Source organism: Dendrobates tinctorius, unplaced genomic scaffold (genome assembly GCF_039654945.1).
Source record: "Dendrobates tinctorius isolate UK_male_01 unplaced genomic scaffold, ASM3965494v1 ptg000070l, whole genome shotgun sequence".
Taxonomy (NCBI): Eukaryota; Metazoa; Chordata; class Amphibia; order Anura; family Dendrobatidae; genus Dendrobates; species Dendrobates tinctorius.
Window position 1 is genome coordinate 65,705,658 of NW_027361738.1, and position 24,903 is coordinate 65,730,560.

At 43.6% G+C, this 24,903-nt stretch overlaps 1 protein-coding gene across 12 annotated transcripts in view; it reads right to left on the minus strand.

The window, feature by feature from the left end:
* The window catches only part of KIAA1217 (KIAA1217 ortholog), an 804,298-nt gene that overhangs the window by 56,994 nt on the left and 722,401 nt on the right, over nucleotides 1-24,903 (minus strand). The window contains exon 1 of one of the 12 annotated variants that reach the window (XM_073581799.1): nucleotides 19,103-19,328. The exons of the other annotated variants lie outside the window; for them this stretch is intronic. The gene's annotated coding sequence lies outside the window, so the exon portion shown is untranslated. Of the gene's footprint in view, nucleotides 1-19,102; nucleotides 19,329-24,903 lie in introns of those variants that run through there. 12 annotated transcript variants of the gene reach the window in all.

Sequence of the window (24,903 nt, forward strand, 5' to 3'; positions counted from 1 at the left end):
ATGCAGCAGCAGGTGACGATTCACGGAACGCTCCTTATATTGTGTCCTCGTGGTGACTATATACAGTAGATATTTAGGACAGACCCATTTACAATATTCCAGACATACTACACATTTAAATATTTTATCATAAAATATAAATAAACTTTTGTGTTTTTTTTTTTTTTTAATGGGGACATATCATGGAATTTGCGCTTTTCCAGTACGAAGCCTATAAAGTCATCAGTGACGCAAGTTACTGGCTGGACCATATAGCTATGGAGAAGTTTTGCATTTGGTCCCAGTAATTGTAGAATTCCAATCGGAATGATTTTTGTCGGAAAATCATGGGATTAAGATTGTAGCAAAAACAATTTTACGACTCTGAAAATCACCATCGTAGGAAAAAAAATTTAGTATTTATTGCAGCCTGAGACTTGGCACCTTGATTTCTGCCTAGTTTTATACAAGTTTTGGGAAGCCTTTAAGCCTCTTGTGTTCAAAGAAGATTTTCATTGATCCTTCCTTATATGACCATCGCATTGTCCGTGGGCAATAAAAATTGTGCAATGTTGGGCCATTGGAGAGAAAGGGTCCAGTTGTAGTTGGTCCCGTTTCCTTGGCCTTTGGGCAGGACTTTATTCTCTAGAGGAACTGCACTGGAGGTGGAGGGGATTGGTCACCGAAGGTTTTTGAAAAAGGGGTGAAGGTTGGAAACAAACACCAGTCCCATCTGTTTTGGGTGGCAAAAGCTTGCACCACTATAGGGGTTTTATTTTGATACATGGCCCCATCTCTTTCATGCATATCTTTGACTATGTGGGAGAGCAAAGCATTGCGCTACCTCTTCTTAGACCCAATACCACATTTCAAGATAAGCAGTTGGTTGCATGGTATGAGAGTGCCAACATCACCCCCACAGAGGTGTAACGTGACGCTTTATAAAATAACTGCAATAGTGGTCTGATATGGGATAAAAGGATCTATTGAGCGGCGCCCGTCCTACAGAACGTGAGAGCAACCTCTGAACACCATTTGCGATATTGGTGTAAGTTCCAACAATGGGACTTTCATCAATAGCCAGTTTTCTTCTGGCTGCAAGACAACGGTCAGGAGGAGTAGAATTAATTGGATGGTTGACCATGAACCTTGGCCCCTCCAATAAAAGTCTAAAGTAACTACGAAGCTAGCTGAGATTAGCAAGGACATAAAATGGAGCTGCAGAAGGTATGCACAACCAACTCCTCCTGGCAGAGGTTGTGAGGCCAATGGAGAATCGGGGACTATGTGATTGTGGGGGTCCTAGCCGTTGGACCACACCGATCTAACGTTTATATCATATCCCATAGATACTGTAGGTGATACATAGAGATGAGGAGATTGATTTGCAGGACTCCGATCCAGCGTCCAGGTCAGTGGAACCTAGCAATTAAATGGGAGGCACAAAAGATATGTTACCGTCCAGCGTCCACAGCATTTGGCGAAACATCATCTGTGTGAAATGACACAAGTGATGTGTAGCCAGTCCTGGCTAATCAAAAGGCTTACTGTGGAAGCCACAAGGTAAGAGATTCGTGGTCCTCCCAACTAGCTGCCAGACATCACTGACCTGGACACTGGACCAGAGTCACGCAAATCGATCTGTTCCTCCCTAGTAATAAATTATGTAGACCAGAGTACAGCTTTAGAGGCCAAATTTGGAAAAGTTTTACCTTTGGCCCCAGTAATTGGAGAAATGGGAAAATCATGGGATTAAAGTTGTAGCAAAGACATCTTTACGACTCTGAAGGTCACCTTTGTAGGAAAACCTTTTGGCATTTATTGCGGCCCAAGACTTGGCACCTTGATTCCTGCCTAGTTTTATACACGTTTTGGGAAGCCTTTAGGCCTCTTGTGTTCTAAGTAGATTTTCGTTCATCTTTCCTTCTCAGCATCGCATTGTCCGTGTGCAATAAAAAATAGTCCAATTTCATCATTAATCGATCTGTCACATCTCTCTCCCTTATACTCAAGCTGCATTGCCTCACTTTCCACATTAGTAGTCTGGATTTCTCTGATAGAAAGCAGACGGCTGGTTTAATAAGCTGCTATAGTCACTGGTAACTCACATTTCAAAGTTTACCAGATACTTAAAAAAAAAAAACCCCGGAAGGCCTGGACGCTAAAATTTCCACTCATTGGCTATTTTGGGGCCAATCGACTTATATATGGCCAAGGTCCAAGCCTGATGTATGAAGTTAAAAATGCCCCGACGCTGCTATAAAGATCTGACATCACCTGGAAGCGGAGAGTCAGACTATTCATAACCATCCCGAACATGTGCAGGTTCTTCTCAGGTCATGGAAAACAGAAGTGATGCCACATTTACATACAAGACAACTAACTTTATAGCAGCAGAATATTAAGAATCGTCTAAAGGTTTTGACTATATTTACCATAGTCTTAGCAAACACAAAAGTACTATATAATAGTATCCTACAGTCTTTTTTGATCATATAGTTCACTTATAGATATGGTACGTCTCCCTAACATCATATTATTCCAGGCAACCTCCACCCCAATTATAACCCTTAATCATTGCGCTATGGCAAAGATGCACGATGAAGACACTCAATGAGCTCAGAGCCAACCTCAATCATCTAACAAGCTCGGTTCTGCATCCCTAACAGTACAATCAGGGACTTAAAGAGTAACCGTCATTTTTATCATAAATCAATAGTACATGTGAAAATGAGAAACTTTGGGATAAATCTCATCAGAGAAATCTGCTTCTTTGTCCTCCTAGACTGATAATTCAGTCTAAAAAAATTCTTAATTCATAGGCAAAATCTGTATTCAGTGAACACAGACTTTCCCATTATTAAGATAGGAGAAGATAGTAGGTGCTTATAAGGTTCTATGGAGAACTGCAAGTGTCGTTTCAGGAGAACTTGCAGCAAAATGTCTATGTCTGCCACTAGTTCCTCCCTCTACAGCTTCTCTTTAAAAGCACTAGCTGTCATTTCCTATATCAGTAATGGGAAAGTATGTCTTCGCTGAATACAGATTTTACTCATGAATTGAAAGTGAATCAATCCAGGAGGAGAAAGCAGCAGATTTCTCTGATAATATATATTACAAAGTTGATTATTTTCATGCATGCTATTGATTTATGAAATAAAACTTGATAGTTATTCTTTAACTATATTGGAGGCAGGAGTTGTAATCACATCTGGGCCTTGGTGCCTCGTGAGCCCAAAAGGTCCCTTTTGGTCGAGTGTGAAGACCAATCTTATTAAAGACCAGTACCACAAGATAAATAAATAAAAGTGGATTTAGCAAAAACTCACAAATGATAAATCTGTATCCATGTATTTTTTATATTGAGAGGGGAATAAGTTTCTGCCAGACTACTCTAGCGGCAGCTTTCTCTTCTCAGGCCCAATTTCAGATTTCCAGACCAGCAGTTGGATGGCAGGAACCATAGTGCTAACACCAGCTCCACACAGGGGTAACACGATGGCTCCAATTAAAAAAAAACATGTAGGCTTCCTCAGGGGCGTCACTATAGGTGCAGGGGTTGCAATCGCACACAGGAACTCAGCGCGTAATGGGCCCAAAGGGTCCCCATGGTCCATATGAAAAGACTATTAATATTAAAGACCTGCAATATTTGGGGGTCGTGTTGGAGATTTTGAATTGGAGCCCATGAACTGCAAATTATGCAACTGGGCCTCCTGTAAATTTGAAAGTGATCTCCTATGAGAAAAAAAAAGAACTATTTTTCCCCCTTCATCCAGTCCTGGGTGCAAGTTCAACCTTACCTAGGACCCGTATAAAGTTACACCGTTTCCACAGTAGTCCTTTTCAAGATCTACATGATTGGCAAGGTATCACGCAGCCCCACGTCTGATTTCAGGTTGGTCTAGATTTTGTCACGAAGGAAGGCAAGTATTATGTTAGGCCAATCCATGGAAGCTCATGTAAAGCAAGGAATGGTAATTCTCATTTTGTTATAGGACCATCGTTCAACCTCTCTAGATACAGTTGTGCTCAACAGTTTACATACCCCGGCAAAATTTTTGCTTTCTTGACCTTTTTTCAGAGAATATGAATGATAACACCAAAACTTTTCCTTCACTCATGGTTAGTGCTTGAGTGAAACCACTTATTGTCAAACTACTGTGTTTTCTCTTTTGAAATCATGATGGCAACCCAAAACATCCAAATAACCCTGGATAAAAAGTTTATATACCCCATTTTTTAATACCGTGTATTGCCCCCTCTAACATCAATGACAGCTTGAAGTCTTTTGTGGTAGATGTGGATGAGGTTCTTTATTTTCTCAGATGGTGAAGCTGCCCACTCTTCTTAGCAAAAAGCCTCCAGTTCCTGTAAATTCCTGGGCTATCCTGGGTTATATTCTCTGAAAAAAGGCCAAGAAAGCAAAAATTCTGCCGGGGTATGTAAACTTTTTAGCACAACCTCTAGTGGTTGATTAGCTCCCGAGAGCCAAAGGATAAGTTTTGGAAATTTAGCATGTTCATCCTTCTTTATCCAGACATAATCCACCAGGGAACAACCGGAAGGCTTTATTCATATCGAAGAGTCGGGAAGTATTACCAACATCGTTGGGTTTGGGCAACTTTGCACTAATGTGCATGGGCAGACTTAGTTGCAGAGCAGGACAAAAACTCTGCTTGTCCCCAGTGGCGTAACTCCAATGGGGCCCTTAACACACACAGGTCTCTAATAGTAACAGTCTTATCATATGAGGCAAAGGGACCTCTGGGGTCCCCCTTAGTCACCGGGGCATGGGTGCGATTGTAACGCCTGCACGTACTATACTTACGGCCCTGCTTGTCCAAATAGTTTATTGTCAATTATAACATCTGGAAACCTCGATCCTCCTGCAGAATCCCCCGATGAAAACCAAAAAGCTACGATTATACTTCCCGCTACACTTCAGTCCGAAGTTTCTGGTTTCCTTTGTACATTGAGTCATTAGCTTCAGCAAACAGAGAAAATCCCTAAATGAACTTCCTTATGGCCTGGTGATTGTGGAGAAGCTCTGGTCGATACTTTAAGGATTATCGCAGTAAACAACCTGGAGGGATCAAGACTCCTGATAAATGAAGTGAAGTGACAACCGCAGAGCGGAGGGTGTCGGAGACAATGAACGATGCCGACTGAGGAGGGATACGATTTAGAAATGTTTATGTGCTAAAGCGGCTCATTCTGGCAAAGATATTTCAGCTCTATATTTAGACTTAAACATTTAACCAGCCGCCAAAGCCGAGACCTCGGAGACTCTGTGGCTGCGCAAAGTCTCTGCTGCTATTCCAAGAACCACCATCTGTGACTCACACTCGCCTGCTAGAGTGAGCAGCCCCTATCGCTTCACGTATGGCCCAGACAGCAATTATTTCCAAGAGCCTTTTATCTATTGACATAATAATCTGTGGGTTTGATTCTAGATTAAAGGGGTTGTCCAAGTTTATCACAAAAGTCTGCAGACACTCGTGCGATGTGAGGATTCTCCAGTGCTGGTAGCGAGACCAAAAGGTCTTGAGACCGCAAGTATTCGACTTGCATACTCCTGGCCACATTCCGACTAGACATGTATGGCCACTTGTATTGAGCAAGACCGCATATGTCTAGTCTGAGTGTAACTGGGAGTTTACATATCCCATACTTGCAGTCATATGACCACTAAGCCTCACCGCTGGCACTGGATTACCCTCACAGAGTATGATGTGAAGATTCCCAAGTCTGCAGTCACAGAGAAAAACCTGGAGAATCCCTTTAAGTAATAAGAACATTATGAGTACAGATAAAATATAACTCTAGATCTTTTTAAGAGATATATTTTTTAAACAAGTACCGTATGTACTTGGGATCTCTCAAAAACAGGCTGCCCAATCCTGGTGGGGGCCATCACTAAATGGTTGTGGAATAGCTTCTAAAGTGAGTAATGGAAAGAGCTTGAAATGGAAAACGATAGTCCTAGGTAGCAACACCAAACACATCAGGGCCCTCCTAGTAATAATCAAAATGGGACCCCCTTATGGTGCTTCTTCCGAAAACTGCTAGGGCTATACTTCATTTCCATTCTCCCTTTGACACATTTATTAGCACTAATGATGGATGGTGACAACATTACCATGTGGTAAAAAAATAAAGAGCAAAGACAGACACTGACACATTAGACTGCTGGCCAAACTCATGATTTTGGCAGCAACAACCATATATCTGATGTGGAATAGTTGTCTTCACTTTCCCCTCACATCTACTGTTGAAAGAAAGTCTAGAAACCCCCGTACACATTAGATACCAAATCCCACCAAAATTAGCGATTAGGTTGCTCAATATCAACATGCCTGATCCTTTTGTTCTCAAAGGGGATAAGTGTCTACCTGTGGTGTCTTACTACCCGTTCTACACTGTCCACGTGTCTTACCTAGTGTGTACGGGCGGTCTGGGTAGATCACTGTTGGCTGATATACACTCACTGGCCACTTTATTAGGTACACCATGCTAGTAAGGGGTTGGACCCCCTTTTGCCTTCAGAACTGCCTCAGTTCTTCGTGGCAGAGATTCAACAAGGTGCTGGAAGCATTCCTCAGAGATTTTGGACCATATTGACATGATGGCATCACACAGTTGGCGCAGATTTGTCGGCTGCACATCCCTGATGCGAATCTCCCGTTCCACCACATCCCAAAGATGCTCTATTGGATTGAGATCTGGTGACTGAGGAGGCCATTTGAGTACAGTAAACTCATTGTCATGTTCAAGAAACCAATCTGAGATGATTCGAGCTTTATGACATGGCGCATTATCCTGCTGAAAGTAGCCATCAGATGTTGGGTACATTGTGGTCATAAAGGGATGGACATGGTCAGCAACAATACTCAGGTAGGCTGTGGCGTTGCAACGATGCTCAATTGGTACCAAGGGGCCCAAAGAGTGCCCAGAAAAAATTCCCCACACCATGACACCACCACCACCAGCCTGAACCGTTGATACAAGGCAGGATGGATCCATGCTTTCATGTTGTTTACGCCAAATTCTGACCCTACCATCCGAATGTCGCAGCAGAAATCGAGACTCATCAGACCAGGCAACGTTTTTCCAATCTTCTACTGTCCAATTTCGATGAGCTTGTGCAAATTGTAGCCTCAGTTTCCTGTTCTTAGCTGAGAGGAGTGGTACCCAGTGTGGTCTTCTGCTGCTGTACCCCATCTGCCTCAAAGTTCGACGCACTGTGCGTTCAGAGATGCTCTTCTGCCTACCTTGGTTGTAACGGGTGGCAATTTGAGTCACTGTTGCCTTTCTATCAGCTCGAACCAGTCTGCCCATTCTCCTCTGACCTCTGGCATCAACATGGCATTTCCGGCCACAGAACTGCCGCTCACTGGATTTTTTTTCTTTTTCGGACCATTCTCTGTAAACCCTAGAGATGGTTGTGCGTGAAAATCCCAGTAGATCAGCAGTTTCTGAAATTCTCAGACCAGCCCTTCTGGCACCAACAATCATGCCACGTTCAAAGGCACTCAAATCACCTTTCTTCCCCATACTGATGCTCGGTTTGAACTGCAGGAGATTGTCTTGACCATGTCTACATGCCTAAATGCACTGAGTTGCCGCCATGTGATTGGCTGATTAGAAATTAAGTCTTAACACACAGTTGGACAGGTGTACCTAATAAAGTGGCCAGTGAGTGTATAATATAAACCATATATGCTCAGCCACACCTCTAGATCTTTCATACACATCAATGCTCAATCTCACTTGAAAACAAAAGGATGGAGCATGTCAAAATTCAAAATGCCCAACCTTCTGCTACACTGACATCTGGTATTGTAAAAGAGTTGGGGAGTCCCCATGCACATGCATGTAGCGCTGGTGTCTCTGTCTGCTGCCCCTCTTCCCCAGCAAAGATGCAGATTTACTTACCACTGCTGCCCCTGTCCCACTTCTTGCTCCGGCTCCTGATGGCCGCAGTGCATGCAGATCCCCGGGCACTGTGCCTAGTGCTCACGCGTGGTTCTAAAGTGTCCCCACTAGTGATAAGCGAGTGTGCTCGTTACTCGAGATTTCCGAGCATTCTCGGGTGTTCTCTGAGTATCTTGGGCGTGCTCGTAAATTAGGTTTGAATCCCCACAGCTGCATGATTTGTGGCTGCTAGACAGCCTGAATACATGCAGGGATTGCCTGTTTGTTAGGAAATCCCCACAAATATTCAGGCTGTCTAGCAGCAGCAAATCATGCAGCTACAGGAACTCAAACTTAATTTACGAGCACGCCCAAGATACTAGGAGAACACCCGAGCATGCTCGGAAAACTCGAGTAATGACCATAATCGCTCATCAGTAGTCCCCACCCAATGGCTGGGAGACACTCATTATTTAAGGCACCTCCACCTGAAGTGAGGTGCCTGTGCAATGTCGTAAGTTTGTTCCTAAACACTATTGAGAGTTCTTAGGTCCCAGTGCTCTTACTCCTGTAAACCTGCCTATCAGCAACTCCCGCCTGCCTATCAGCCATGCATGCCAGTCAGCCGGCCCAGCCTACACCTGCCAAAGCTCATCTATACATCAGCTGGTCCAGCCTGCACCTGCCAGTGCTCATCTTTAAATCAGCTGGTCCAGCCTGCACCTGCCAGTGCTTATCTGTACATCAGCTGGTCCAGCCCGCACCATCCAGTGCTCATCTGTATGTTAGCCTGTCCTGCCCGCACCTGCCAGTGCTCATCTGTACATCAGCCGTTTCAGCCTGCACCTGCCAGTGGATATCTGTACATCAGCCGGTCCAGCCCGCATCTGCCAGTGCTCATCTGTACATCAGCCGGTCCAGCCCGCACCATCCAGCGCTCATCAGTATGTCAGGAGGTCCAGCCCACACCTGCCAGTGCTCATCTATACATCAGCTTGTCCATCCACACCTCCCAGTGCTCATCTATACGTCAGCTAGCCCAGCCACACCTGCCAGTGCGCATTTGTATGTTGGTCCAGTCTGAATCCATGTTCCCGTGTCTCTACATCTCCTGCCTGCTTCTATTGTACCTTCCTACAAGTCATCCCAGCTAGCCATCCCTTGGGGGTCAACTGTCATCTACACAAGGTCAGTTCTGGTGTAGTACCTGGTCCACCTCCTTTGTCTCTCCTTGGATCATGGTACTGTCAGCCGCTGTGTATTCAAGGTTGGATTAGGCAAAGCTCCTGGTTATGCCTTCTAGGCTTTCCTTGGCCCTGGCATAGTGATTTCACCACCCAGCCCAATGCAATGCACATAAGTTAGCCATCTGGTCCTCCTGAAATCGGTTTGGTCTGCTGTCACTTATCTAAAGTGGATGACCACCTTTATTCCCTAATTCATTCATTATATCAAAACAACCATCATGAATGGTTTCTATAAATGCTGTAACTCTACTTTAGACCACCTCCCTCCAACACCGTACAATGGCATGACAAATGACAAAAGAATGTAATAGAAACTGCTAAAATTGTGGCCTCAGGGATCAATTCTCCTCCGTCATAAACCACAGAAGAGAAACTCCCATCTCAAGCAGGTTTCAAAAAATTTGCATGGTCAAAAATGTAATGAGCTTTCAACTTTGGTAAAACCTTCTATTAATAACTGGCCACGAGGTAATATGGTTTATATGATTGGTTAACACCTCACAATGGACTGGCGTCGTTGACATTACAAGACTTGGGTGGCAAGCATTCACCATATGGAGAAGACTTGCCACCAGAAAACAATCTCCAGGTCTCCAAGCCTTCTGCTAAGGATGCAGATGGCTGGCTCCATTAGGGCGGTAGACATCGGTAATGAATACTTTGCTTCGCACCTTGTTTCAACGCTTTATGACGACAGTTATGATATTGGATACGATGACGCTTGTTCCTTTTGAGATAGGAAATTATATTGTCTCCCCCTAGTATTTAAAAATAAATCTGAAATGTCTCCATTCATCAGCTTCTGCGTTCAGGTGATTAATGAATCGATCGAGCTGGCAATCATTATCCCATTCCGTGATATGAATTTTCAGAGATGCATTAACAATCCAACGAGTGATGAATTGTCGGTCCCCGGCCGTATGTATACGCATCACGAAACCCCGACGGTGGAAGTGGCTAAAACAACTGCATAAGGCGCTTCGCCATCGTTTGATACATCCATACGAGTCGCCTCGCTTTGTGCTTGGCATTATCCTGGATTCCCTGGCTGTTCCTTGGCCACAAGGCAGAAAGCCGCTCCGTGTGATTAACACAGGTTTGTAGGAAAACATAACCCTCAGGTCGCTCTTCTAATTGACTGAATGAAAGCGCTCTTTGTGCTGCGGGACTGTGGAATGTAGCGCCGTTAAGGCCATTGCCTCACAGAGGTATTTTCTAATCTGAATCCTTGGCAATGGAAAGATCTCACAAAGCTGCAACATTTTTTTCAGCTTGTACAGAACTAGATATAATGCCAGCCGCGGGTCCGAGAAAAAGTTCTGCAAACATTTATCATTCTAATGTGATATTACTAGCCACACGAGTTATAATTATGCAATATGCATTTTATCCGCATAGATAGCATCATTAACTCCACAGAGTTTTACATCACTGTCCCCATCGGGGCTCACAATCTACATTCCCTATCAGTAGCCTTGCAGCGCTGGGGTCCTGGGTTCGAATCCCACCAAGGACAACATCTGCAAGGAGTTTGTATATTCTCCCCGTGTTTGCGTGGGTTTCCCCCGGGTTCTCCAGTTTCCTCCCACATTCCAAAGACATACTGATAGGGAATTTAGATTGTGAGCCCCATCAGGGACAGTGATGATAATGTGTGTAAAACTGTAAAGCGCTGCGGAATATGTTAGCGCTATATAAAAAAATAAAGAACGAAAAAGTATGTCTCTGGAGTGTGGTAAGAAACCAGAGAACCAGGAGGAAACTCACGGCAATACGGGGAGAACAAACTGGGCGAGTTCAGATGACCGGCATGGACCCAGGACTGAAAAAAAAAAAAAAAAAAAAAAAAAAAAAAAAAAAAAGGAGCAGCATAGACTACTTTTTTTTTTTGTCAGATTAAACTCCCCCACAAAACTTAGCTTGCCCGATTCATCAAGACCATCGTACGGCACACTCACACTGTGCCAGTCTAGATGGAGTACAGGAGGCATAAAATTCTTTAAGAGGAGCACACCACTTAACAAATTTAGCGCCTCTGCTGAGTGGAGTGCGCCACGCCAGAAATTCTACTCCAGTCACAGACTAGAGTAGCATTTCTGGCATACAAAACTCCAGAACTTTTGAAACATTTTACAGGAGTGTGCCCCCCCCCCCGCGTACTACAAAAGACAAAAGAACAAAAACTCCAATTTGGCAAAAATATTTCAATTTTTCAAAAGATTTTACGCCAGTTTTCAGACATAAAAGTTTTGATGAAATGGTCGTAATGGGTTCTGAAAAAAAGTCAGATACTAAAGGAACACAGTCTGTATGGTGACTCAGTGGTTAGCTCCGTATGGTGACTCAGTGGTTAGCACTGTTGCTTTGCTGTGCTGGAGTCTTGGGTTCAAATCCCACCAAGGACAACACTGCAAGGAGTTTGTATGTTCGCCCCGTGTTTGTGTGGGTTTCCCTCTGGTTCTTCGGTTTTCTGCAGGCTCCCACACTCCAAAGACATACTGATAGGGAATCTAGATTATGAGCCCAATGGGAACAGAGATAATAATGTCTGTAAAGCGCTGCAATTGTGCTATATACAATTGTGGCCAAAAGTATTGACACCCCTGCAATTCTGTCAGATAATACTCAGTTTCTTCCTGAAAATGATTGCAAACACAAATTCTTTGGTATTATTATCTTCATTTAATTTGTCTTAAATGAAAAAACACAAGAGAGAATGAAGCAAAAAGCAAAACATTGATCATTTCCCACAAAACTCCAAAAATGGGCCGGACAAAAGTATTGGCACCCTCAGCCTAATACTTGGTTGCACAACCTTTAGCCAAAATAACTGCAAACAACCGCTTCTGGTAACCATCAATGAGTTTCTTACAATGCTCTGCTGGAATTTTAGACCATTCTTCTTTGGCAAACTGCGCCAGGTCCCTGATATTAGAAGGGTGCCTTCTCCAAACTGCCATTTTTAGATCTCTCCACAGGTGTTCTATGGGATTCAGGTCTGGACTCACTGCTGGCCACCTTAGAAGTCTCCAGTGCTTTCTCTCAAACCATTTTCTAGTGCTTTTTGAAGTGTGTTTTGGGTCATTGTCCTGCTGGAAGACCCATGACCTGAGGGAGACCCAGCTTTCTCACACTGGGCCCTACATTATGCTGCAAAATTTGTTGATAGTCTTCAGACTTCTTAATGCCATGCACACGGTCAAGCAGTCCAGTGCCAGAGGCAGCAAAGCAACCCCAAAACATCAGGGACCTCCGCCATGTTTGACTGTAGGGACCGTGTTTTTTTCTTTGAATGCCTCTTTTTTCTCCTGTAAACTCTATGTTGATGCCTTTGCCCAAAAAGCTCTACTTTTGTCTCATCTGACCAGAGAACATTCTTCCAAAACGTTTTAGGCTTTTTCAGGTAAGTTTTGGCAAACTCCAGCCTGGCTTTTTTATATCTCGGGGTAAGACGTGGGGTCTTCTTGGGTCTCCTACCATACAGTCCCTTTTCATTCAGACGCCGACGGATAGTACGGGTTGACACTGTTGTACCCTCAGACTGCAGGGCAGCTTGAACTTGTTTGGATGTTAGTCGAGGTTCTTTATCCAACATCCGCACAATCTTGCGTTGAAATCTCTTGTCAATTTTTCTTTTCCGTCCACATCTAGGGAGGTTAGCCACACTGCCATGGGCTTTAAACTTCTTGATGACACTGCGCACGGTAGACACAGGAACATTCTGGTCTTTGGAGATGGACTTGTAGCCTTGAGATTGCTCATGCTTCCTCACAATTTGGTTTCTCAAGTCCTCAGACAGTTCTTTGGTCTTCTTTCTTTTCTCCATGCTCAGTGTGGTACACACAAGGACACAGGACAGAGGTTGAGTCAACTTTAATCCATGTCATCTGGCTGCAAGTGTGATTTAGATATTGCCAACACCTGTTAGGTGCCACAGGTAAGTTACAGGTGCTGTTAATTACACAAATTAGAGAAGCATCACATGATTTTTCGAACAGTGCCAATACTTTTGTCCACCCTCTTTTTTATGTTTGGTGTGGAATTATATCCAATTTGGATTTAGGACAATTCTTTTTGTGTTTTTTCATTTAAGACAAATTAATTGAAGATAATAATACCAAAGAATTTGTGTTTGCCATCATTTTCAGGAAGAAACTGAGTATTATCTGACAGAATTGCAGGGGTGTCAATACTTTTGGCCACAACTGTAAGCAAATAAAATAAATACATTTTAATGGATCCATTTCAAATATAATATAGGGAACTGAATTGGGCCTTTTACTATTACCTAATTTTAATTGTGGATCTAAAAAACAGACATACGGATGTAGAAAGGGACTGCTGCTGTGATAAAATCCCCTCTGCACCCGACACCATAAGTAGCATGAGGAGGAAGGAGGGCCGAATGTCTAGCGTTTCCTTTGTAGGAGGGATGTGGCTTTTGTGTGATTGGTGCTTTCTACTGTGTGAAGATGAACACGTTCTGCTAATTAGGCAAGGAGAAAATTGATGCAAACGGCAACTAATCACTGCACAACAGGAAATAAAAGTCGGACTCTACTACACAGCATTGATACAGAAGTTACATATTTTACACTTTTTTCTGCCTCATTAAACACTGGCAAAAGGGTCTTGAAAATGACATGTGGCCAGGTGATGTCCTAACATAGACCAAATATAATAATAGGGGGCGGCACCACAATTTTGGCACAAAATACCAGCATGGGCGGCAGGGTGGCTCAGTGGTTAGCCTTGTATGGTGGCTCACTGGTTAGCACTGCAGCCTTGCAGCACTGGGGACCTGGGTTCAAATCCCACCAAGGACATCTGCAAGTAGTTTGTATGTCCTCCCCTTGTTTGCGTGGGTTTCCTCTGGGTTCTCCGGTTTCCTCCCACATTCCAAACACATGCTGATAGGAAACTTAGATTGTGAGCCCCATCGGGGACAGTGATGATAATATCTGTAAAGTGCTGTGGAATTAATGCGCTATATAAATGAGTAAATAAAGTAAGCCAACCAAAAGAAAGTGAGGGAAATGTATGATAAACTTTTCGCTTGTTGTCTGGTTTACAAATGGTGGGAATGATCGCACAGTTCATATTGTAATAATAAATTGCAGTTTTGCAAAGTGCATGTGGTGCCTAATACCAAAACCAAAAAATGTGCAGATTTGGAGCAAATGTCCGCCTGCTGATTGCACAAATCGATGCCTTCCATAATCCATATTGCTGGCATATGAAATCACTTTCTGATGTGTAGGGGGGGGGTCTGACCTCTGGGACCCTCAGTGATCTGCTTTAGATATGGGAGTGTTAGCGTGCATGGAAAACTAAGAGGGAGATACAGGGTTAAAGTCTAGAATTGCCTCCCATTCTTAGTTTTCTTCTATGCAGGGATGGGTGCAGGGGTTAGGCCGGAGTCACACTGGCGAGGAATACGGGTGCGTGAGAGGCGCAAAAAGCACGCATTAGACACGGACCAATAATTCTCTATGGGGTCACTCGCACCAGGCGTATATTTCTCCTCAGTATCCTACGCTCCGTGCCACTCGCAGCATGCTGCGATTGTCAGCGTACTACGGCCGTAATACGCCAATGCAAGTCTATGGGTGCGCAAAAAATACGGATTACACACGGACCACACATGTGACCTGCGAGAAATACGCACCCGGTGTCTTTTAGCAAAGCCGGCAATTCAGTGCACGATACAGTAAACTCACACTGACAGTTTTAATAAAGAAATGAAAGAATAGATATAGACACATGGAATATATATATATATATGCATTCTATGTGTCTATATCTATTCTTTCATTTCTTTATTAAAACTGTCATAGGGCTCCATTATATGTCCATTTTGCAAGCCTGCGAGAAAATCTCACCATACGGATGCCATACGGATTACATACGGATGCTGACATGCGCAAAATACGCGACCACACCTTGATTACGGATGACATACGGAGCACTGTTTAGGGGTCTGTCATCCGTATTACGCATGTAAAATACTGACCGTATTTTACGCAGGTTAGTGTGACTCCAGCCTTACAGTCGGCCCCGGCCCCAAAAGATCCTTTTAGCCCTTTTTAGGAGACCAACACCATTAAAGACTTGTGATAGTTGGAGAAATGGGCATTAGGGCTCACGAGCTACAAGTTACCCCACTGTTTTTTCGGTTACCTTCATAGACTTTTTGCCTTTTCTTTATACACCGGAAAACCCTTTTCCCATCGTATAAACAATGCAGAATATTTGGCTGCAGCACGGAGGGAAATTGAGATCACGATTTTGCAAAATCGAACCGTGTGAAAAAAAAAAAAATCAACTCTGCTGCTTCTCTTTGATCTATACTTATACAACCATATTAAACCTCATTAATTTATCAGATTAAGCTTCCCAGAAATGCATCGCCCCTGCCCGCACCCCTTCACCGCTCTTCTCTGTAGTCAAAGTTCAGATCTAATTCAGGGCAATGTGGCAGCCTGGGAGTAAAAAGTTGTAGAAAGTGAAGCAAGAAGTTTCATTTATTAGGAATAACTTCATAACATTATTTTCTTGTCTGTCACATGGATTGCTGGGATCACTAGTGCAGTCCCATGTAACACAACAGACAAGGGTTTGCCCTCAGCCCAGTTCTGCCTTGAAAGAAACAAAAGCTCAAATGTAATCGAAATGACAAGAACAAGAAAATTTTTTTTTATATTATTATTATTTTCACACAACTTTGCTATTTCATGTCACCTCCATGGACCGATAGGGTGATAAGAGTTGGACTCTGCAGCACACAATCTCTGCTGTCATTCACCAAAAAGTGTTAAAGCAACAACAACTTGTCAAAATGAATTACGGGAACGTCAGCTCCAGGATCTGAGGCTCCAAATAATGAAACCAACTGCAAAAACCGAGACCCCCTAAGCCGAAAACAAGAGAATATCTGCTGAGCATCAGCAAATGTTCATTAGAAAATTAATCGACATATTAAGGATGTAGCAGAGCAGAGTTTGCATCAGACGTGACAAATAACCATGGCACATTCACTTTCCATAAATATGTAACTTTTTTAAACTTTGTGTGAATGCCGCTGTTCTTCAGAATCCGGCGCTATTTTTCTTTCGTTCTTACGCCTCTCCGTTCCTGAGATACGGCCCTTTGTTCCCTGTGTATGAATTTATTCTTGTTAGTCAAGTGGGAATGATCTTAAGTTCCTCGTGGGTGTGTCCTTGATGATCACGCCCAGGTGGCTAAATAAACACTTGATTTCTTTCCAGTAAAGAGGAGGCCATATCTCCGGAACGCAAAGGAGCCGGAACAAAAGGAAAACAACGCCGGATTCAGGAGAACAGCGGCATTTACACCAGGTAAAAAAAAAAGTTCCATAATTATGGTAAGTGACAGGTCCAATTTATTGCTGTGTACTTTCCCCATACCAACCCTTTCATACTTCGAGCACACACTTGATACACACTAGATTGAATCCGTTTCTGCAAATTACTACTCTGAAAAAAAACAAAAAACTACTTTACTTGTTGCTGAACTACAAGTCCCAGGATCCTACCTCAGCGCATGAAATGGTGAGACTTGCAGAGAGTCACAAAAATCTCATATATAATTGAACATCATTAAATGTGTTATTTTTTAATTGACATGGGACTGCAAGCATACCCCCACCTTTATAGTTCTATAAGTTACCTGTTATGTTACACATCAGACATGTCAAAATCATCATCAAATTCACCTGTTGCTGAACTACAAGTCCCAGCATCCTAACTCTAAAAGGATGCAGTTTGCAGCTAGAGATTTGCAATAATCTCACATATAATTAGTTTTCTGTTATTTCTGCTGCTACATAGGACTGCAGTTATGCTCACTACATTAACTTGATATATAGAATCTTCATTAAAGTATGTAATATGTGGATTTATATAGGACTGCACAAATCCTGTTTGCGCTACAATCTATATAAAGAATCTGCATCACAATGTGCTATATGTAACTTTACTCAGGACTGCAGGTATCCTCTTTGTGTTAGCTCTATATGTCTTTGCCACAATGGGTTACCTGTGGGTTTACATGGGCCTGTCAGTATCTCCATTGCATTATGTGTATATAAATGAATCTAAGTCACAGTATACGTGCAGTTACATAAGACTGTAGGTATTTTCTATGCATTATCTTTACATAATGACCCTTTTTAACAATGTTTTATCAGTGGATTTACATAGGACTGCAGGTATCTCCACTGCATTGGAGATTTCATTAATGCATATTTATATACTGAAGCTTTGTCACTGTTTGCTGTGTGTGGTTTTACATTGAACCTTTTCTGCAATGCTATAGGAATGCATTTCCATAGGACTACAGGTATGTCTATTGCATTACTTTTATATTGTAAATCCTCTTCACAGTATGTGGATTTACATAGGGCTGCAGGCTTCAAACCTGCTTTGTTCTTACTTGGAAACTTATTGTAATGCAGGAAGGATTTGCATAGGGCTGTGTGTATCTCAATGACTTGGATATTACATTGTTGCATATTTATGTAATAAATATGCATCACAGCAGATGTGAATTTACATAGGACTGCTGATGTTTTATTTGCTTCATCTTTATATAATAAGCCTATTTTTTTACAATGTTTTAGTGAATTTTACATAGGACTGTGAGCATATCAATTGCATTACCTTTATACTGTGAATGTTCATCACAATATGACCTATGTGGATTTACATGGGACTGCAAGTATGTTCATTGCATTGTCTTTATAAAATTAATCTGCATCATAATGTGGAGATATTTTCTTTGTAAAAAAAAAAAAAAAAAAAGGCTCATTATATACAGCTAACGCAATGGAAAAATTATCTGCTTGCAGTCCTATGTAAAGCCACATGGACCACATTAGGAAGAAGATTGATTATACAAAGCTCATAGAAAATGAAACCAGGTGATCGGTACTTACATATGGATTAAATGGAGAGTTGTGCAAAGATGATGCAATGAACACAATTGCAGTCCTATGTAAATCCACTGAGAAAACATTGTAAAAAATGCTTGACATATAAGAGGTAATGGAATATTCTTCCAGTGGATCAACATAGGACTGCAGGTATCTCAATTGCATCAGTTTTATAGAATGAACATCCGTTGCAATTTTATCTATGTGGATTTACATAGGACTGCAAGCAGATATATTTGCTTTGCATTATCCTTATAGAACAAGCTGATTTTTTTTTACCAAAGAAAAATATGTTCGCAGTCCTATGTAAATCCATAACTATGATGAAGATTCGTCATATAAAGGATGAGACCAAGTTTTGTTCATTGCATTGTCCTTACATGATGAATCTTCGTCATAACGTGGTCTATGTGGATTTACATAGGACTGCAATCAGATATTATATGTTTGCATTCTCTTTAGAGAACTAGCTTTCTTTTTTTTTTGCAAAGTAAACATCTATACTTGCAGTCCTATGTAAATCCCCATAGACTGCATGGTGATGAAGACTCATAATATGACGATAAAAGCAATGAACATACTTGTAAACCTGCCGACAAAACATTCTAAAAAAAAAGAAAAGTCTCGTTCTAAAAAACATAATGCAATGCGTTTTTCCCCCCTTTTTCAGTGAATTTACATAGGACTGCAAATATATCCATTGCATTTTTTTTCACCATAGAATGAATATTCATCGCAATATAGGCCTAGCTGGATTTACATAGGACTGCAAGCCTTTCCACTGCATTGTTTTTGCTACTTGGAAAGTTAACCTATTGCACAAAAGATGTTAGGAGTTAAGCGACACATTCAGCTCTGCTTCATCTAAGGATTTAAAGGCGTCTCTGCCAACTGAACGGTGCAGGTAGTGAAATAATGGCAATAGACGGACAGCCGGCATCACCGGGGTAGATGACAGCCGCTACAGGTGCTGGATGTGCGACGACGATACATGCTGCAGACTTACCTTGCATGTCACCCTGATCTCAGACCGGGGAGCGCACAGCTACGGAGGAAGCGGAGAGAATGAGAGCGAGCGAATACGAGAGCCCTCCGGATACTGCTATTCCCCCCCGTCTACCGTACATCCAGCCGCCTAGGAGCAGCTCGCTGCGAAAGACTAGATCCTAAGTGCAGAACTGCAGCCATCCCCGATTCTCGCAGTCACTGCCTGCTGCGGGGCAGGATTCCTCATCACAATGTCATTTTAACTCTTTCCTTTCCAGAGCACACAGATTAGATGGGGGGGGGGGGGGACGTTGGGACTGATCCCCCCCCTCCGGCAAGGAAGGAAACACGTGACGTTTCTAAATACAACATCGCTCGTGTTAGCGTAACCTTCTCAATGACGAGGAAAACAAAATCCCAAGAGCAGGAGAGCCTCAGATTTCGAGGGTCCGTCCATCCAGTGCTCAACACATGCACCCTCCTCCTCACCCCAACTCAAAAAAAAAATATATATATATATATTTTTTTTTTTTTTTTCCCCCCTAGCCAAAAGGTCCAAATAACAGCAGCAAATATCAAACGCAGAGGGAGTCGTTCTGGCGTTTCGCTTTAGAAACTTTGCCCCTGAGCAAAATGCGTTGTGATATCGGGATGAGAGGCAAGGGGAATAGTCAAAGTCACCGCAGCGATGAAGCTGGAGCCGACAGGACACATTAGAGTCACAGAGCCGCGTGCGGATACATTGTGTTTGACAGAAGAAAAGGAAATTCTCAAAAAGTGAAAAAAAAAGGGGTCATCACGCTGCGTTACTTTACATGGGGATAAAATCTGTGGTCCCTGCACTGTCAGACTCCCCGATCCCATCTGACAGATAACGTTATATACACACAATCTGAACAGCGCTTTATATAAAGACGGCCCATCACCTGCCATAAATATGTCATCTAGTTACCCGGTGTAAATGTCGCTGTTCTCAGGAATCTGGGGTTGTTTTACCTGTCCTACTCCTCCTGATTCATGAGACACGACCCTGTTCGGTGTTGCACTGGGGTACAAGGGCCCACCAGTGACCAACTCCACTGTCCCACTTTTCAGCTACATGCAGATGTGACATTATCCTCAATCACAAATGTATATAACAATGAACGGGGTAGATTTTACATGAATAAGATGCCGCCTTTGTCTGTACTTAGTGATACACGTACATAGTGTCAAGGGGCCTGCATAGGGGCCCACCGGAGGATTCCCCTGTTCTCCTGTGTGCCAGTCCAGGCAAATCTAATCTTTACAACCAACTAGGTGGAGTCATCAACTTTTCTATATGGGCGTCTTCTTGAGGATCACATCCAGTTGGGTAAAAAGATTAGATTTATGTACTGGGAAGATGAGGGCCATATCTCAGGAATGGAGAGGAGCAGGAATACAAAAGATTCAGGAGAACAGTGGAATTTAAACCAAGTAAAACATTTTTGTATTTATGTTAACTCTTTAAAAATTATTTTGTCTCAACAATGAAAAAATGCCCCAAAGTGCAGCTACTTGGTGTCTCTCTTCTGTGTTCTCCACAGCCTCTTGTCAAGTGTATTCCATTTCCAGCAGTGGAAATAGATTACAGGAAGTGGGGGCGAGTCTTAACCTCGCTACAAGAAGTGGGGTCAAGCCTTCACTTCCTTACAAGAAGTGGGGGTGGGTCTTCACTTCGCCACAAGGAGTAGGGGCGGGTCTTCACTTCGCTACAAGAAGAAGGGGTGGGTCTTCACTTCGCTACAAGAAGAAGGGGTGGGTCTTCACTTCACCACACGAAGTAGGGGCAGGTCTTCACTTCACCACAAGAAGTAGGGGCGGGTCTTCACTTCGCTACATGCAGAAGGGGTGGGGCTTCATCTCTCTACCAGCGATGTCTGTGCTAGGTCTCTCAGGCCTCCCAAGGCATTGTAATGTCATGTGAGCCTTGCAGCCAATCAGTGGTCAAAATTTCCTTTGGACCAATCTCAGATAAGAGGAAGAAGAAAGCATGCAGATGTGGCGCCCCTGAGGCTTCAGTCGCCACAGGTACTGCACCTTCTCCTAAGGTGTGGTGCCTCACCATCCAGGTAGGCTGGGAACTCCCTTCCACATTCCAACACCTGCACCCACACACAGGATAGTTCAGCAGGGACCCATGCATGCTTTATGCTGGAAAGGTCATAGGGTGCCTTTTGTGGTCCCTGACTTCGTAACACGAGAGGTGCTGGGGAGGCGGGTGGAGTTAGCTATAAAAGAGAGGGAAGGTGTAGGATTTCAGGTCAGTCTGGGGTGAGTCCCAGAGAAGGAGGTCAGTCAGACGAGGGTCTGAGAGAGAGCAGGCTGACAGCAGGTCAGCCTGAGAGGAGCTCAAGGCAGAGGAAGGCAGTCAGTCAGGAGAGGCTGAGGACTGGTCTTAGTGGAACGAGCTCCCTAGGAGAGGAAGAGAAGGAGAAAGACATAGACTGGAGACTACAGATTCCATAAGAGAGATAGAACAGATCGGAACGAAGGAGAATAGAAGGACGGTGGGAAGCTGGTTGAAGAAAGATAGAAACCCTTCCAGTCCAGAGAGCGCAAAGGCCGTGGCCCGGTCCCCGAGGTTGATTGGATCTTTATGTCCGGCAACAGACACCGGAGGAGTAGTGAGCCGCTAACGCCTTGCTCCCATCATAGACTTGGGACACAACAGCAACCGAATAGAGAGCCGGGACGCAGTGAGGAGTCCCCGAAGCAGGCTACAGCTGTCTGTCATACAAGTAAAGACTAGGAACACCTAAAGAGAGGCTTTCCAGGGTAACTAAGTACTGGAGTGCTTCGCACCTAAAGGCGCATTGGAGGAGTTGTTCAGTGAAGGTACCTGTTGGCGGAGCATGGAAGGGAGAATCCTATCCTGCCTGGAGGTTGGCTGGAGCCCTGACCTGGAGAACACAGTACGGAGGCAGGCAGTTGTGTGAACTGCAAACAGTGAGTAAAGCTTTGGAACCGCATACTCGGGTGTCCTCCAGTTATTTCCGCACCACTACACCTGGGTACCAGCCTCCATACCATTCTGCACCTCTCCTCATCCATTGCATCTACATTGCCCTGGGACTACAGCTCCACCTGTGGGGAGCTATACCATCTCTGCTGCACCACACCATCAGTCCCAGCAGATCTGTATGCAGCGTTGGCCAAAAGCCACGGGTGGCGTCACAAACTATTCTAATAAACTTTAACACCATTAACATCACCGCCATTGATATTGGGCGCCCAGGGCCACGGACCGGGTCACTGCTGCTGTGACACATTCCCGCCTTGACACAGGCCCGGTACCGAGTACCCCGCTGCCCTGGGTGTGCGAGGGCGACCCACAGAAGTTGTTGATTGGCTGCAGGGCTCACATGACATAATATCATGCTAGCCCCAGGAGGCCCAGCATCACTGGAACATCGTCTGCACTGTAAGTGAGTATCTGCTATTTTTATTTTATAAGGGAGAATACTTTATTTAAATATGGGTTGACCAGGTAGTCGTTAGCCCCTTTAAGAGCTTAGAAAGAAGGATGAATGTACTATGATTCAGTCCCAATTCCTGCCGTTAGCAGCAAAAGGTCTGTTGGGCTGAACAAAACCTAAAACTGTACTACCATAATGGCAGCCCATTGGACTGATCCGCGGCCCCCTAGAGAGACCCATTCCAAGTTGATCTTCTCCCCATTTTTACAGGAACTTAACCAAGAATGAGGTCTCCATTGAGGCTGCAATATACTCGAGTCATGAGAATGGGATGGGGCGCCAAGACTTGTGTTTGGGGCTGTTCAGATTTTGTGTTTTTTTTTCCCATCTGTGCTATGTAATTACACCACCGATGAACGTCCGATTCCATTTATTGGCTTTCAGTCTGACATGATGGCATGGACTCCGCACCGACTGACACATCTATAAGGAATTGTCGATGCATATTGATCGGCGCTGTTCTTGGGTTTGCTCTGCTCTGCTCCTCCAGCCCCATCGAGGTGTTTTCGTTATGTAATCTATATCTGTTCTCTTGTCTAGCCCCGTCTGTCATTCCACAGCATACAGTAGCAATGATTTTGACAGCTTTTGCCTTTTAAGTCAGGATGACATCTTTACAATTCACCACGAGTCTGCGGAAATGACCTTAACATTTATAAACGACCAACAAAACCGCTAGTGCAGAACATTCGGAGGCTCGCCCGGTTTCCTACTTAGCAGATACAAAGTAGCGATAATGGTATTAGCAGGAGATGGGAAATTTACCGTGAGATCGGTCTCCCGTAGAACATCATTTATAAGAAGATGAGCATTAGGATTGAACGATGGCTGCATTTTATTACATCCTTGATTTGGGATACGACAAAGGTCATGGCGCTATTCATTGTGGTTAGAGAGCAATCACTCTAAGAAAGTCTAAGGAAAAACTGCGCAAAATATCTGCGTTTTTGACACGCGTTTTTGTTTCGTATTTTTGCCCGCTCATTAGTATGGGTGAAAAATCGCTGCAAAAATTTACATGTTGCAGTTTTGAGACTGCTGAAAGCTCATTCGCTTTGTTGGTACTGCAAAATGCTGCGGATTTTGCACATCAAACCTATGCCAAAAAAATAACGCAACATGGGCACATAGCCTAAAGATCCAGAAAAAAGCACCACACTTGCTCGTAGGCTATGCCTGGAATTAGCGGAATTTGACCAAGCTTCATTACCATTCACAGTCAAAGTAGACCCCTTTTATACTCCAAACCCAACTTGTACAGTGGGGAAAAAAAGTATTTAGTCAGTCAGCAATAGTGCAAGTTCCACCACTTAAAAAGATGAGAGGCGTCTGTAATTTACATCATAGGTAGACCTCAACTATGGGAGACAAACTGAGAAAAAAAAATCCTGAAAATCACATTGTCTGTTTTTTTTTCATTTTATTTGCATATTATGGTGGAAAATAAGTATTTGGTCAGAAACAAAATTTCATCTCAATACTTTGTGATATATCCTTTGTTGGCAATGACAGAGGTCAAACGTTTTCTGTAAGTCTTCACAAGGTTGCCACACACTGTTGTTGGTATGTTGGCCCATTCCTCCATGCAGATCTCCTCTAGAGCAGTGATGTTTTTGGCTTTTCGCTTGGCAACACGGACTTTCAACTCCCTCCAAAGGTTTTCTATAGGGTTGAGATCTGGAGATTGGCTAGGCCACTCCAGGACCTTGAAATGCTTCTTACGAAGCCACTCCTTCGTTGCCCTGGCGGTGTGCTTTGGATCATTGTCATGTTGAAAGACCCAGCCACGTTTCATCTTCAATGCCCTTGCTGATGGATGGAGGTTTGCACTCAAAATCTCACGATACATGGCCCCATTCATTCTTTCATGTACTCGGATCAGTCGTCCTGGCCCCTTTGCAAAGAAACAGCCCCAAAGCATGATGTTTCCACCACCATGCTTTACAGTAGGTATGGTGTTTGATGGATGCAACTCAGTATTCTTTTTCCTCCAAACACGACAAGTTGTGTTTCTACCAAACAGTTCCAGTTTGGTTTCATCAGACCATAGGACATTCTCCCAAAACTCCTCTGGATCATCCAAATGCTCTCTAGCAAACTTCAGATGGGCCCGGACATGTACAGGCTTAAGCAGTGGGACACGTCTGGCACTGCAGGATCTGAGTCCATGGTGGCGTAGTGTGTTACTTATGGTAGGCCTTGTTACATTGGTCCCAGCTCTCTGCAGTTCATTCACTAGGTCCCCCCGCGTGGTTCTGGGATTTTTGCTCACCGTTCTTGTGATCATTCTGACCCCACGGGGTGGGATTTTGCGTGGAGC